This window comes from Sceloporus undulatus, chromosome 6 (genome assembly GCF_019175285.1).
Source record: "Sceloporus undulatus isolate JIND9_A2432 ecotype Alabama chromosome 6, SceUnd_v1.1, whole genome shotgun sequence".
NCBI classification, from domain to species: Eukaryota; Metazoa; Chordata; class Lepidosauria; order Squamata; family Phrynosomatidae; genus Sceloporus; species Sceloporus undulatus.
In genome coordinates, this window is record NC_056527.1 from 134,111,359 (window position 1) to 134,127,293 (window position 15,935).

The window sequence follows — 15,935 nt, forward strand, 5'->3', positions numbered from 1 at the left end:
GAGCAAGCTTGTTTTCTGCTGCTCCAGAGAACAGGACCCGGAACAATGGATGCAAGCTACAGGAAAAGAGATTCCACCTCAACATTAGGAAGAATGTCCTGACAGTAAGGGCTGTTCAACAGTGGAACACACTCCCTCGGAGTGTAGTGGAGTCTCCTTCCTTGGAGGTCTTTAAGCAGAGGCTAGATGGCCATCTGCTGGGGATGCTTTGATTTGGATTTCCTGCATGGCAGGGGGTTGGACTGGATGGCCCTTGAGGTCTCTTCCAACTCTATGATTCTATGATTCTATGATTCACTGTCTCTTCTCCAGGCTGAACATACCCAACTCCCTAGGCTACTCCTCAGAGGGCATGGTTTCCATGAGAAATGAGTCACTTTATTTTCTTACGTTGGTTTTTCTCTTACTTCATTTTTGATAAAGAAATCTAGGTCATCCAGACCTTTTGTAGCCCTTCATTGTTCTTGGAGGATGAATTTTGCAGATTCCTCAATAGCGATACGTGAAGGAATGATCAACTGTGTCTCTGTATTTGTAGCATATCCTAATTTAGAAGGCTGACTCATCCTACCATCCTTTTGTAGGTTGGTAAAATGAGTCCTCAACTTGTTGGGGGCAACTGGCCTACAGACTGTAAAATGCTTACAGAGTGCTGAGTTCACTGATAAGCAGTATAGAAATGAAAATGCTATTGCTATTGCTACCTTATATCACAGTCCACCAGGCAAGATGAAGGCTGCCCTGCTGTCCTTCTAAGATCAAGAAGTAGCTCTGGGGGAAAGGTGCTAGCCTCATGCAATGACTGTGCCAAGTTGTCCTTCAACAAAAGGATGCTGTTGTGCATAATTATGGTGCAAGGCCATCTGGCAGCAATTCAGTTGCACAGTGTTGCCCTTCAATAAAAATATGATTTGGTGCTTAATCAATGTGCAACTCCATGTATGCAGAGTTGGTTGCACAAGGTTGACCTTTAACACAAGCATAACTCCACATATGGAGCTTAAATTGCATAATGTTGCCTTTCAGTGCAAGTATGGTGTCATGCATAATCAATGTGTGACTCTGCATGTGGAAATTTATGCTACACAACCTGGAAGTGGAGTCTCAATCAATATCTCACTTGGTAGTAGAATTTCCCTGTACACATGAACTGCAAACGTTCACCTGCGAGAGCTGTCTAACCATTTAGTCACACTGTTCTCTCTTTTGCATAGTTTGGAGGACAACCCAAAGCCTATAACCTCACTTCTCATGCAATCCTGTGATTTAAGAGGAGTCAAGAATTGCCATGGAGGAAAAGCGTGAATAAAAATAGGGCACCTGTACCCCGACTCTAGCTTAATGAAAAGGAGATTTATTAAATATTTGAGGCAATGCAATCTGCCTTTTGCAGCAATAATATTTAACAAACAGAGCTATGGACAATTTAAATGCAACGATTCCCTACCACCGGTGCTACATTTGCAAAAATATAGTTGAGATAAATCAAGAAAAGAGGCATTAAAGGCAACCAAAGATCTGTAAACAGGAATTAAATCAAGTGTGGAAAATGCCATAAATACTTCAAGCCACCCTGAACTGTCCCTGCCGCCCCCATTGCAATCTCTGCGGTGCGAGGTGCAGAATGGCCTTTTGCATAAAAATGTTTTAATTGCTTTTCCTGGAACGCATAAAGAGAGAATCACGAGAAAGAGGAGGTGGAACAACCCGGCTCCCAGGCTTGAGATGTAAAGAGTGACAGTTTGATAACCAGATCTGCTGTGCTAGGCAAAATGGAATAGGATCAAATGTGGGCGGTAGACACAACTCTGACATCAGAGATTACACTGTTGAAAGAACTTCATCCTTTTGGAACAGTCTGCCACTAACCTTAAAGGAGCCCTACCAGAGCAAAGAAACTTGAAAGGCTGCTGTTCAGTCAGACAGTGGCTGCTTTAGCATTGCAGAAATAAGCCAGTTTGACACCACTTTAAGTACCATGGCTCAATGCTATGGAATTCTGGGAATTGTAGTTTGTTGTGGCACCAGAGCTCTGCTTTGTCAAGAATGAAGCCATCATGAGGGTTTAGCTGAAGTTGTCCTGTCTTTGGTTGCAGGCTGTATAGATCTAGTTTCAGGTGGCCTCCCAATAGATTAATTTTAGCTGTGGACTCCCATACTGGCAGGGGATTGAGATAGATTATTTTTGGGGAGCTTTTCAAGTCTAAAGTTCTATGATTCCATAAAAAGGGTGGCAAAGCCAGGCCGCAACTTGGGAAATAGACTCTCTTGGGAGACTGCAACTGATCAACTAGCATGGCCAATGCCCATACTGTCTGGATCATACTGGGAGCTGTGGTCCCAAAAAAGAAACTTCTCCAGAATCACATCGGGCCAGGGATCCAAACAGAGTTATGAGCTTCAGAGTGATGCATAGGAAGAGTACATTTGGCAAGGAGGAGTCATCTTGAGTTGTGAAGCATTTCTGATAGAGATGCAGCTCTCTTTTGGAAACTTGCAGGCTTTCCTGCCAGCAGCCAGCAGAGGCCACTCTTGCCCTTTGACAAAACACACAAGACACATCTGCAAACATCAGATCCAGACAATGGTTTGGCAAAAGCAAGAGACCATTGGCCATTCAGAACTGTAGAGACTGATCTGTGTCTTATAGTTACTGGCATCTCCAGGGAAGGCTGTAAAGAAAATGTCTGCCTGAGACCTAAGTATGTACAACCCCCTTTTGGGTGTATTTTCAAGGAGCAAGCTAATATTGTGTTGCCTGTTGCCTTGTCATGAGCCCATAAATTCCATAGGGAAAAAATTCTCAGATATGGTTTTTGCAAGTTCCTTCTTCTGAAATAGCACCTCCTGCATTGACCGACTTCCATCAAGGTACTAAACAGAGCTGACTGTGCTTAGCTTTCAAGATCATATGGGATTGGGTGCCTTTAGGTCTAGCTAATGTTGAGCTAAGAAATATTCATGGGGTGTGTGCGCATGTGTGTGGGGCATAGGGACTTTGTGCTAAGACAATACCAAACTCTTTGGGATCTTAATAGCGGTCCCTTTCCTCTTTCCAAAGCCTGTTGTTTTTTCATTGCTATTAGTGCTACTCCGTGTTGTATCCCCCTCCCCAAATCCAGACCCCCCCAATCCATGTTCCAGGATTTTGGGAGGAGGCGTTATTCAGGTGGCCTCATTTGTGGCCACAATGAACTCTCGCATTTCATGGCCTGCATCCTAAAACCTGTGTTCTAATTCCCTGCCGGAGCAAGATTTACACTTTCAATTTTATGTCTAGTTGCTTAATGGGCCATTACTGTCAGAAGGATCAGTAGCTAGATGTTAAATCCTGCTAGATTTATGATAAGGAGGGAGCCAAAGATGCTGGCTGGAAAGAAGGAGAGATCAAGGGAACTGGATGCAGGATTCCCCCCTTTCTGGGAAAGAGGCCTCTTTGAGATTTGGCAAAGAATGATAGACTGGGAATGGGGGGGGGGGGGAATGCACCAAGTTCAAGAGGGAAGCCTGCATGCAGCTAAATTTACTCCACCGTAGATGTTGCAGACTTTCATTCCAAGTAGTAAGTCTGTAGGAAGGGACCAGAGCATGAGTTACATGCAACAGAGAAACCAGTAACTAGTTATTTCACCCCCACTCCACACAAAGGTGGAGCAAAATTACGTTTCAGAAATAATTCAGTCAATGAAAACCAAGTTGCTGTGGTGTGTGCACATGTGTGTCATGAGTAACAGTCCTGGCTAACTTATTAATTTCTTATAAAGTAGTGGTGGCAACAGGGTTCTGCTATCACTGGTGCCATGAATCTGCTTTGGGTTTTAGCCCAAAGTTTAAAGGAGCTTTCCAAGGTTTTCCATCTATTCCACTGGTTCCCAAACATGGTCTTCCAGATGTTTTTGATGTCAGTTTCGAGAATTCCTGACTCTTCCAATGGGGCTGGAGCTTCTTGGAGTTGAAGTCAGAACACTTGAAGGACCAAAGTCTGGGAATTACTGATATGTCTGGAGGGAAAGGTTGAAGCACTTTGGAGAAGTCCTTTAATGGTTAGACACAGCCCAACCCACTATCCATGGGATTGGTAACTGTACTCTCCTATACCCATGCTGTAGGCATCTGGAGGACCTCCAGTGTGACTCTATGGTCAACGTCTGCCAGAGTTTGATCATAGAGTTGTGCTGGAGAACCTCCAGGCATATGGAGGTCCTCCAGCATGACTCTATGGTCAACCACCACCACATGTAGACCATAGAGTCTTACTGAAGGACCTCCAGATATCTAGAGAGACCATCGTTCTAGGCATCTGGAGGTCTACCAGCATGTCTCAGTGGCAAACGTCCAGCAGCAATATAATAGTGTTGACTATTACCGGCAATTCTCGCTATCCACAGTAAATCTGGGAATGTATCTGCTGTGGATACAGCGGTCAAACTGAACTTTTAATGTAGAGGCAGCTAGTGGCTTCCATGTCAGTAGGGCAATGATTCCACTCCGTGTTTTAGTTCAGATTTTAAAGGATATATCCAAGGTGCAGAACATGTTTTTTAGGGGGGATAGGAGAGCCAGTATAGCATAATGGTTGGACTATGAGACTCTGGAAACCAGGGTTTGATTTTCCACTTAGCTATGAAACCCACTGAGTAACCTTGGGCAACTCAGAGGAAGGCAATGGCAAACCTTCTCTGAACCTTGCAAAAATAACCCCATGATAGGGTCGCCTTAGGGTTGCCATAAAGACTTGAAGGCACAAAGTAACAACAGTGGCCAATAACATGTAGAGTCTTGGAAGCATTAAAGTTTAGACTAAAATCTGGAATGGACACAGAAGCTGCCACCAGCTGCCAATGGCACCTTTGCTTGCTGAGATGTAGCGCTAAGGCTGCCTTTGTGGAAAGGTCTGTCAACAGTGCCAACCTCCTCACTGGCGCACAAGGGTTTATCGCCGGGTCATAAACATGCTCTGTGGCCTTCCCAACATGTTAAGTGAGTCCCCCGACAAGTCAGAGAGATGGAGCTTTGTTATTTATTTTACAAACAACAGAGCCATTTATTTTTGGTGGCTGTCACATTGTAAACAAGAATAGCAAATAAGAAAGTTTGGCAAGGGATGCAGCTGAGTCTCGGAAGGATGGAGAGGAAAAGCTCAGGATGCTCCTGGGTAACTTCAGTTAATGCAGAGAGGGGAGAATTTTGTCCTATGCAGCTTCTCAGGCCACCCAATACAAATGTAAAGATAATGTAACTATAATAATTAGCTATCTGAATGGCTGTTATTTTTAAAAAATCCCTCTTAAAGCAAAGAGCAGAGCGATAACCATTAGCTTGCAGTTAAATTTATAACTTTGGGTGCATTTGCCCAGTAGAAATAATGCAGTTTGACAGCACTTTAAGTTCTGTAGCGCCACCCTGGGAGCTGTAGTTTCACAAGGTCTTCTGCCAAAGAGTGTTGGAGTCTTGCAAAGCTACACAACCCAGAATTCTGTACGGTGGATAGAATCATTGAATCATAGAATTGTAAAGTTGGAAGAGACCACAAAGGCCATCCAGTCCAACCCCCTGCCATGCAGGAAATCTCAATCAAAGCATCCCTGACAGATGGCCATCCAGCCTCTGCTTAAAGACCTCCAAGGAAGGAGACTCCACTACACTCTGAGGGAGTTTGTTTCACTGTTGAACAGCCCTTACTGTCAGGACGTTCCTCCTAATGTTGAGGTGGAATCTCTTTTCCTGGAGCTTGCATCCATTGTTCCGGTGGAGCCATGGTAGTTAAAGTGGTGTCAAAGTGCATTATTTCTATCATGTAAATGCACCCTTAGTTAACAAAAGGTGCTTCAAGTATGCAAAGGGACCTTTGAGTCTAACTGGAAAAAAAGAAGAAGAAATTGGGAGCATATTTCTTTCTTTCATTTAGTATCAAAGGTGCTACTGATTTTCCAGACTAACATGGCTATGCGTTTGAAAAAGTGCTTCAGGTACGGTGGTAGGGGTGAGGAAATCTACAATGTTGGGAGCACCAGATCCCTCTGATCTTAGAAGCTAAGCAGGGAACCCACCAATGAATCCCAGGTGCTGTCGGCTCTATTTCGGAGGAAAGAACTAGCAAAACCACCTCTGAGGAGTCCATGCATAAGAAAACCCTGTGAAATTTGTGGGGTCTCCATAAGTTGACAGGCGATGTGCGGTCACATATGCACACAGACATCTTAGACTGGACTGTATCATAACTCTCCAAATGGAACAGAAGAAGCTGGCAAATAGGCAGCTGTGATTTTGTTTCTGTCGCCGCCGCCACTAATGTTGCAATGGCCTTGACAAGATGAATCGGCAAGAATATGATGTTGTGTCAGAAAGATGGATTGGCCCGGCTTGGATAAATGTGTTAAAGTGGGTGACAAACAGCTTGGTTGGGTGGCAGGTGCTATATTTATCCTATGCAAATGGTGTCTGGCCTGGTGCTAATTTATTTAATTGTACAGGGAATGCCACAAGGGAATGATGCAAAGCTTGGAGAGAAATGGAGGAGGGATGCATCCTTCCTGTGCTAAGACCCTAAGATGGTGTAGACAACATTGGTGAGTCTGGGGTGATGAGTTTCCTGCCCTGGGACCCTCTGGGGTCTACACAGTCTATAAAAAATGGTCCCAGGTGGGAAAAACCCAGCCAAAAGAGGCCAAAAGTCTACATCTAGTTTTGAAAAATGAGTATTTTTTGATGTTAAAATGCTCGGAGAGACCCCTATAGCCTATTTAAAAGGTGAATTGCTTCTCATGGAGGATTCATTCTTTTCTGACTAATAATAATAATATAAAATAAAGAGGAGTCTAGGAGAATCTTGTTGTAAACAGTCTGGGGCTTGCACAAGAAGCATTGGAGTGTTGCATGTGGCTCCAGAGTCAGACTTTGCCCTAGGGTTTTAGGGAATGGGAAGGGGGTGAAAATACATCTTTTTAGAGATTACACGAGTGGTTCTCAAATGGTGGGGCATGATCCCCGAGGGGCATAAGAGTTGCTCAAAGGGTGCATGAGATTTGGACGCCCTGATGTGGAAGTCCTCCTCCTCTTTCCAAACTTAGTTTATGCATAAAAATTAATCCTGTACTGAGCTCCATATTAAATGTATTTAAATAAATCTGTTCTAATTTGAACAATGTTTTTTTATTAAAAAGGTATTAAAATATGAATATACATGAATGTGCCAATGACAATGCGCACTCTAAGCAAGCAAAATGTTTTTGTTCTTATGCTACACGGGGCGCGTGTGCGATATCTGTGTGCAGATGTAAAGGAGGCAGCCCATTGCTGCCTCTAAATTCTTGTGTCAAATGTTGGAATTCTGTGTTCCTCTACACTGTGTTTTCCAAGTCATGTTTGATTCTGTTTCTGATTATTAGTTATTGATTCCGGATCTCTGTTGCCTTTTTAAAAAATACTGTTTTTAGTATCAAGAGGTGTTTGCTATCTATTTCAACATTTAAAAGACTGGATTTTTAAAAAGCTTTCGTTTATTGTTTTATATCTCTTAACTGCAGCTCTTAAGTGCCTCAGTTGGAGGGGAAACACAGTGAAGAGAAGTTAGGGTAAAGAAAATAGAATATATATATATATATATATATATATATATATATATATATATATTAGAGCTTTAAACCCAGGATTGCAAACTGAGTGTCGTCTGTGCGCAAGGCCTTTTGATGAAGCAACCAGCTGGCAATGCAGCTGACAAAGTCAATGTTGTGGAAAAAATGGCAAAGGCGTTAATCGGCGTCTTCCCTGCAAATAAGGCACAGTCCTCTGGGTTGCATAAATCTAACTACTAGGTTTGAAACAGACAGAGGAATGGTTACTTTTTTTGACTACATGTTGGCTGGGGGATATTTGCAGCATTGCAGCCAGTAGCAGCTGGTGGCCTTCATAGTGGTGGACTGGTGATTCTGGTCCAGATTCTAGTCTGAACTTTAAAAGATCTATTCAAGGTGCTGGACTTATGTGGGGATAGGTTCATCCCCTTGGAATCTCCCATAAACGTCAGACCAAAACACAGAATGGACCCACAACCACATTGATGTCAATCCGCCTGGTTGTACACTGGTTGTAGTCTCCAAAAAGAACTTTTCCCCTAGGATGAATTCTGATGAAGGCTTTTAAGGTGAACATGACTTTTTTCAGCAGCCCACCTGCATCATAGTTTGGGCCATTTTGAGCTTACTTAACAGTCACGGTGGCACGCAGGCATTTCATCTTTTGATGGCTGTACATGAGAGCAGGTGTTGACCTGGGCAAAGCACATGATGTGCAGGAAAAGGAAGCAATGGCAAGGCATGAGCATTCATACACACAGCTAACTGCGCCAGCACCACCGCTCATTTGCTGCTGTTGTGCCTCCCAAAAATAAAGTGGAAGTGGCAGGGAATATGCTGTTATGTATAGTGAACCAACAACAGATGGTTGAAATAAGAAGTCCACAATTAGATTTTCCATTCTGGTGTGAGCGTAGCAACCGTTCATCATGCTTTAACTGACAAGGATTTTACACTATCCCAGTCTTCCCACAGTTCCTACTAATAATCATCCTGGAAGGCCCATTCTTGTGTCTATGTACCTTCAAGTGGCCTGTCAACTTATGGTGACTCCATGAATTTCACAGGGTTTTCTTAGGCAAGAAATCCCCAGAGGTGGTCTTGGCAGTTCCTTCCAGGTATCCCATCCAGGTTCTAACCAGGGCTGATCCTGCATAGCTTCCAAGATCATACCGTACCTAGTGTCTTTAAGGCCTCTCTACTGGAACAGGTTTCTCCAGGTTCCTGAAACCTTGAACAACTGTGGCTGCCAGTCAGAATTGAGAATATTGGGCTATGGAGTCTTGAGTGAATCTATGTTCTTATTTTTGTTGTTGTTGTTGTGATTATTTAAAAAAAATACAATTGTGCCACTTTGAACACATCCATATCCGATTTGGGCAACTGGCAGGGCTTCCTTCCTCCCAGTGTGCCAAGGACTGGCCCCATAGTGGTGCCCATTAACGACCATTGCTTTCTGGAAACTCATTGCTGGCTGGCAGCTAATAGCTCACCGATAGACCAACGCTTGGAGTAACACCAGCGTATACACAGCAAGGGCCCACAAATCTCTTTCTCTGCCAAGAGCAGTCCCTTCATCTTGTTTCTGTTTTTGCTTCATTCTCTGGCCTCGGCTGGATGGGCTTGTGTTTTATTTTGCTCTCTTGTGCTTTAATGGAAACCGAGTGTTGTGCTGCGATTAATTAATTTGCTGCTCCTCGCCATTTGCCGGCCCATCTTTTATTCATGCCTGCGTAGCACAGGCGCGAATTGCTGCCATAACAGAATGCGGCATTAATATACAATCCACTGATCTGCCTGGACAAAACTACAAGAGTACACCAGGGAGCAAAACAATTGCAATGGGATGGAGCTTGTTGGATCTCAGTGCAAGAACCTCTTTCTCATAGTCACCAATATTTCACCAATGGAAACAAGATACGTTCCTGTATACTTTGGCCACCTCTCTGCTTAGCATCAAGAAGAGTTGCTAGTTCAGGGCTACATATTCTACAACATTTCACAGATGAAAGCCAGGACATGTGTGGCCAAGCAACATCAGAATCTGTTCAAGGTGACAAAAAATATGATTGAGGCTAGAAGCGGTTGCAGCAATTTGCTTTTGCCTGAGACTACTGGGAAGGGCAAAACTGCATCCTTTCTCTACTCTCCCATTGAATTAACTAAATGGAAACAACGTTTGCACTTCCAACTCTGTCTTTCTTTCTCTCAGCAGCAACCTACACTTTTCTTATGATTTCCTTTTTGTTAGCAAAATTTGCAGATGGATGCTTTAAAAAATAAATGAATGCCAGGATAGCTGGTGAAGAAGGCTCCTCTGCTTTCCTTTTTTCTTTCTGTCTTGCTCTTCAGACATATTCAGTAAGTGATTCTGGAGGCAGTTGCTGTTTTTCTTGCCTGTTGTACTAAGCACACTACAGTGAGCTTAAGATCACTTAGAGTCCTAGGTGATCACCTAGATCACCCATTTTATTCCCCTAGGTTAGGTTTTATTGTACTGTTTACCGGAGACACATTGCTGCAACCCAGTACTGAAAGTCTTACCCTAGCTTTCTTTCACCATCCTCCCAATGCCAAACGAATGAACAAACCCTCCAAAACAGAACACACATAAAACCACAACAACAAACTTTAATCTAGACCAGTGATGGTGAACCTTTTAGAGGCCGAGTGCCCAAACTGCAACCCAAAACCCACTTATTTATTGCAAAGTGCCATGTCCCTCTGGCTTTCTAATAACAAACTCTGGCAAACTCTGTGCTGGTGTGATGGCACATGTGCCCACAGAGAGGGCTCTGAGTGCCACCTCTGGCACGCGTGCCATAGGTTCGCCATCACTGATCAAGACAGGGGAGAAGAAAGGGGACATTGACTGGGTTCCCATAAAAAGACTTTGTATGTCTGTACGCGGAAAGCAGAGGTGTCAGTGGCCAGTGTAGCTCTTTCTCCCTCCCCATGGCTAGCAAAACCAGAATAAATGGGACACAATAAAATAAATTCTTCACATGTCCTCCCTTTGTGTCAAATTCACCCTTTCTCTGAACAGAATTTGGAATTTGCTACTGGAAAACCTCTGTAGTGTTCAGTCTGCTTGGGAATACTGGAGACAGATTGTGGGGATTCCTGGCTTGCAATGCAAGGCCTTTAACCCCTGTTGTAAACACATCTAGAGAGCCCTGACATTTACCGTATGCTGAGCAACTCAGTCATGGCCTCCTTTTCATCCCTGCTTTGTCGACAAGATGCCAGCGGCTTTGGAGAGTGACCACAGGTGGACCAAGTCACAGCCCGCCTGCTGGATTCTTGAGCAGTCTGATGACATTTGCCCTCTTCCTTCTTGCAAATGTAGCACCAGGTTTTTTAACCTTCCTTGTAGATGCGCTCAAGGTTCTGTATTGTGGAAAGAAACCAGTCTATAGATTTTAAGCCTCATGTACCCCAAGATGATGAGAATAGTCATGTGGAACAGTGTTGGCTGGGCTGAAGATAGGGTTGCCAGCTTTCGGAGCCTTTTCCTGAGTCTCCAGTTTTTGTGGGGGGTGCTTATCTCCAGGCCAGAGACAAGGATGCAAAGTCTCCAGTCTTGGCTGGCTCATCTCCAGGCAAGAGGAAAGTGTCCTGTTCAAATCTCCAGCTTAGCTAGTAGAGTAGCAGCCTCAGGGCTCAAAATAATCCTGAACTGGGAACTCTACTGTAGCCTTTCCAAGGGCAAGCCAGAAGCAGATGTCTCTCCGCTATAAACAAATAACCTGCCTGCAGACAGACAGCTAGCAGTTCAAGGTAAATACCGCACCTGTATTGTACTGTATCTTGTAATATCAAGTTGAAAATCTGCAGAAATTTGTGTATACATTCAAGTTTCCTTCTCCTCCATAAAACTACAGTCTTAAATGGCTGTCAGAAGCAGCTATGGAAATTTACAGAGAATAAAGCTAATAGTTGAGACAAATGAAGCCTGCAGGAATATAGCGTGGTCTGGGTTGGTTCCCCCCCCCCCCAGACATATCATGAAGTGATGTGATTCACTGGAAAATGATGATAATGCTGGAGAAAAGTAGAAGGCAGTGGGAAGAGAAGAATATGGTACTACAATCCAGGAACCCACAACCCTGAGTTTGCAAGACTTGAGCAGGTCTGCTGATAACCCAAACTCATGGAGGTTTCTCATTCATCAGACTATCTGCCATTACATTGAAGTTGACTTGACAGCAAAAAGCGGCAATACTCCTTTCTATTGTTTTCCATTCCTCCTAATAATCATCTAGCATCTTGTAAAGCAATATTAGGTCTCCATGTTTGTTCCCAGCCAGGCCCAGTTCAAAGTGAGAGTGTGTTAACCTTTAAATCCCTGCAAGGTTTCAGATCAGTCTGCATGAAAGATCAACTGCTTCTGCCCAGTTATTAAAGTCATCTATAAAGAGCCATTTCTGGATGCTGCTGCCTGGAATGGCGTGATGACCAGAGCTTGGGAAATATACTTTTTTGGATTTCAAGTCCAAGAATTTCCTAGCTGCTGTTTCCATATCTGTGCTGGCTGGGATGTTCTGGGAGTCGTAGTCCAAAAATGGCTATTCAGGCCTGTGAAAGGCCCATCTGCCATCCTCATTAATAACATTGAAAAGTCAGGCTGAGGTTGCGTCTATACTGCAGAATTAATGCAGTATGACACTGCTTTCACTGTACTGCCTCAAGACTATGGAATTTGGGGATTTATAGTTTTGCGAGCTAGTTAGCCTTCTCTGTCAAATGCTTGGGTGCCACAACAAACTACAAATCCCAGGATAACATAGAATGACAGTTAAAGTGGCGTCAAATTGCATTAATTCTGCAGTGCGGCAACAGCCTAAGACTTTCCCCTTTCTGCAGGTATTTGGTACTCAATTTTTTAGTTTCAGCTTTTACTATTCAAGTTTTATGGCTGGCTCTACCCACACTCACCTTATTTTTTTATTTAACATTTTACTACCAATCTGGCGGGTTGATTTGTTTTGGTTGCGCATTCCAGGATTTTATTGCTTGCTTGCATTTTGGGTTTTTACTAACAGGTTTAGACTCACCTGTGCCACTTCACCTAAAGTCTTTGGGGGAAGCTTGGATCAATGCCACTCATTCACTGTTTGAACAGATGCATCGCTGAGCCACAGTGAAACAGAAATCTGTAGCAAACTGTACAAGTTAGATCCAAGAGTGTATGGAAGGGCTTCAAGGAGCAGGGTGGCCATGCAACCTACAGATGACAGTCTGCTGTTGGACAGGTGATCTGGTTTAAAGATAAGAAAACCAGAAACAGTGGCACCTGGTATCTTTCATGTCATGAAATTAAAAATATACCGATTTAAAATTCATGGTATATAACTGACTGGGTAGGCCTGCCAGGAGAGAGAGGTTTTTAAAATACTGTTTTAAATCCAGTCACAATGTTTAGCTCTCTCTTGGCAGGTCATTCCAAAATCCAGGGGCGGCTAACAAAAAGGTCCTGTGGGTGACAATTGCCAGTCTAGTCCTGGCCAGTTGAAGTAAATGTCCCCCACTGGACCTCAGCATACATGGTAGATTATATAACTGTGTGATACAGTTATCGATTGAGTCAAGACAGAATGAGAATTCAGCTTGCCTGGAACCCATTTACACTATGCTATGTGAAATCATGCTATTATTTTGCTTTAACTGCCATGATACCATCATGGCAAATCCTGGGATTTGCAGTTTATGGAGGGGAATTGAGAATTCTCAGCCAGAGAGATCCAGTGACTCACCAAACTACAAACCCCAGGTTTCCGTAGGATGGACCAATGGGAGTTAAAGTGAGACCGTAACACAGGTTGAGTCTATCTTATCCAAAATCCCAAAATCTGAAATACCCCCAAAGCTAAAACTTTTTTCATGGCTGGCTGAGATAGTGACCCCTTTACTTTCTGACGGTCTGATGTACGCAAATTTTGTTTCATGCACAACATTATGGAAAACATTGTATAAAATTACCTGTAGGTTAAGTGCATAAGGTGAGTCCAAAAATCAATGAATTTTGTGTTTAAGCCTGAGTCCCATCTCCAAGACATATGTATGCATATGCAAATAAAGGTATTTCAAAATCATTCCAAAATCCAAAATAATTCTGGTCCCAAGCATTTCAGATAAGGGAGACTCAACCTGTACTACAATTCTATAGTGTGAATGAGCCCCAGATCACCATGTTCACCCTTTCGGGTAAGATGCAATACAATTTAACGTGGGTGATCATTTTATGCAAGCCTGTATTAATTTATGTCCTCCTTTTAAGATGGTAGATCCTCTTTTATTTAGCAATTTGTAAGGGACCATCCTATGGAAGACCGATGCTTTTGATTCCAGTGGTTCCCAGTGATTTCACATTCTTCCACCTGGAAGTTAAAGGCAAAGAGAAAGGAACTGGAAATGGGGAAGCTGATTAGAAACAAGCTGCTCTTATATTACTTTCCTCTCTGTGTTGTTGCAAGATGGTGGTGGCAGAGAATTGAACATGTAGATTGTTGTGGCATGTAAATGCCAAAGACAGATTTTATGTGGAGTGGTAGGAGTGGGAGGGAAGTTTTAATGAATGTGGCTGCAGTTTCCGGACTGTGGAGGCTGCAATCAGCAGAATTTCCCTGCAGCCTCTTTAGATATGTCTAAATTAAATGTCAGATTTGCATATCACACACACACACGCGGCAACAAAGGAAGCCAACAAGGACGAGCCAAATAGAGAGAAGCCTCTGCTGATGAAGAGATTTTGGAATTTGTCAAGGAGATAACAGGTTGGAAAGATAGCTTGCAAGGACTGGACCCCACTTGCACACCAATTAAGTCACCCTTCATTCTTGTGAAATGTGGGGGAAAAACACCTTTTTCCAAAATAGAATCTGCCTTCCAATAGTGCACAAACCCTATGGCACTGCATTTTTTAAAAATGATACTTAAACTCTTTTTCTCCAATGCATCTTGATTCTCTCACAAATGAAACATTCATCTAAAAAGAGTTGTCTTCATAAAGATTGCAAAACCCATGCTGCAGTGCCATCATGATTGAAAAATTCATGCTTGGAAACAGAACCATTTCTTAAAGCAAAGTATAAACTGTATGGAATTGATTGAAGTACATGTGAAATTTGCTCAGAGCTTGGAAAAGTTACTTTTTTTGGGGGGGTCATTACTTGCAGATTTCATAACCAGCATAGCCATGGTCATTGGCTGAGGAATTGCAGGATCTGTATTCTCAAAAACATAATTTTCTCAGGCTCTGAATTTACGGAAATTGGAATTAGCAGCTGGCTTTCAAAATCAGGAGAAGAAGCATAAAAAAGATTCTGTGTAATAGAGAATTTAAGAGCTTTATTGTCTTCCTTTCAACAACAATAAAAAGAAAGGAAAAAAAGTTGCAAGAGGTTCATCCCCTGAGCCACTCCAGCTCTGGTAACTTTTAAGTTTCCATGCTGCGAGGCTTCTCTTAATGACCAAAGCGTGGCTTGAGAAGAATTGATGCAATTACTTGTTCAACGAGTTCCTCATTATGGCAAATTCCAAGAGGGATGAGAGTTGTGCTGTTTCCCCCCCTTTCCAGTTTAAGGTCTGCATTCAGATGAGCACAGGAAAGGAAGAGGCCGAGACCGAGAATGCAATGTGTTCAAATCTGAGAGGACGGGAATGACAGTCTGCACTCTAATGTGTCACAATAAACCATGCATTTGCTTAACCGAGGACAACGCATGCAAAGGGTGAGTAGCTGTGGCATCATCCATTTGGGCAGCAATGTTTTCTTAAGGCACAGGGTGCACAGGAACAGTATCCATAGGAAATGGCTGAATGGAACAGGCTCCATTTAGTGTCTAAACGCAACAGCCTGTATAGGCAATGGTTCTGTGAACAGGTTTAACAGGAATTGGCTAAATGTAAGAGGTCATACAGAAAGGCTGAATAGGACGTGGCACAGTGAACAGGTTTACCAGAAGTGGTAGATGGAACAGACTACATAGAAAGTAGTGAAACAGAACTGACTACACACATCCAATGCTATCTTGAACCCAGGAAGTCCAGAAACAAGATAGTATCTACGGTAGCACGATATGCCTTTTGTTGTGTGCCTTCAAGTCATTTCCAATTTATGGTAACCCTAACGCAAATATATCATGGGGTTTTCTGAGCAAGATTCTTTCCAAGGGGCTTTTGCAACCTGGTGATACAGTGGTTTAATGCCAGTACTGCAGCCACAAATTTCTGAGTTTGATCCCAGGGCTCCAAGGTTGACTCAGCCTTCCATTCTTTTGTAGGTCGGTAAAATGAGCACCCAGTTTATTATTATTATTATTATTATTATTATTATTATTATTATTATTATTATTATTA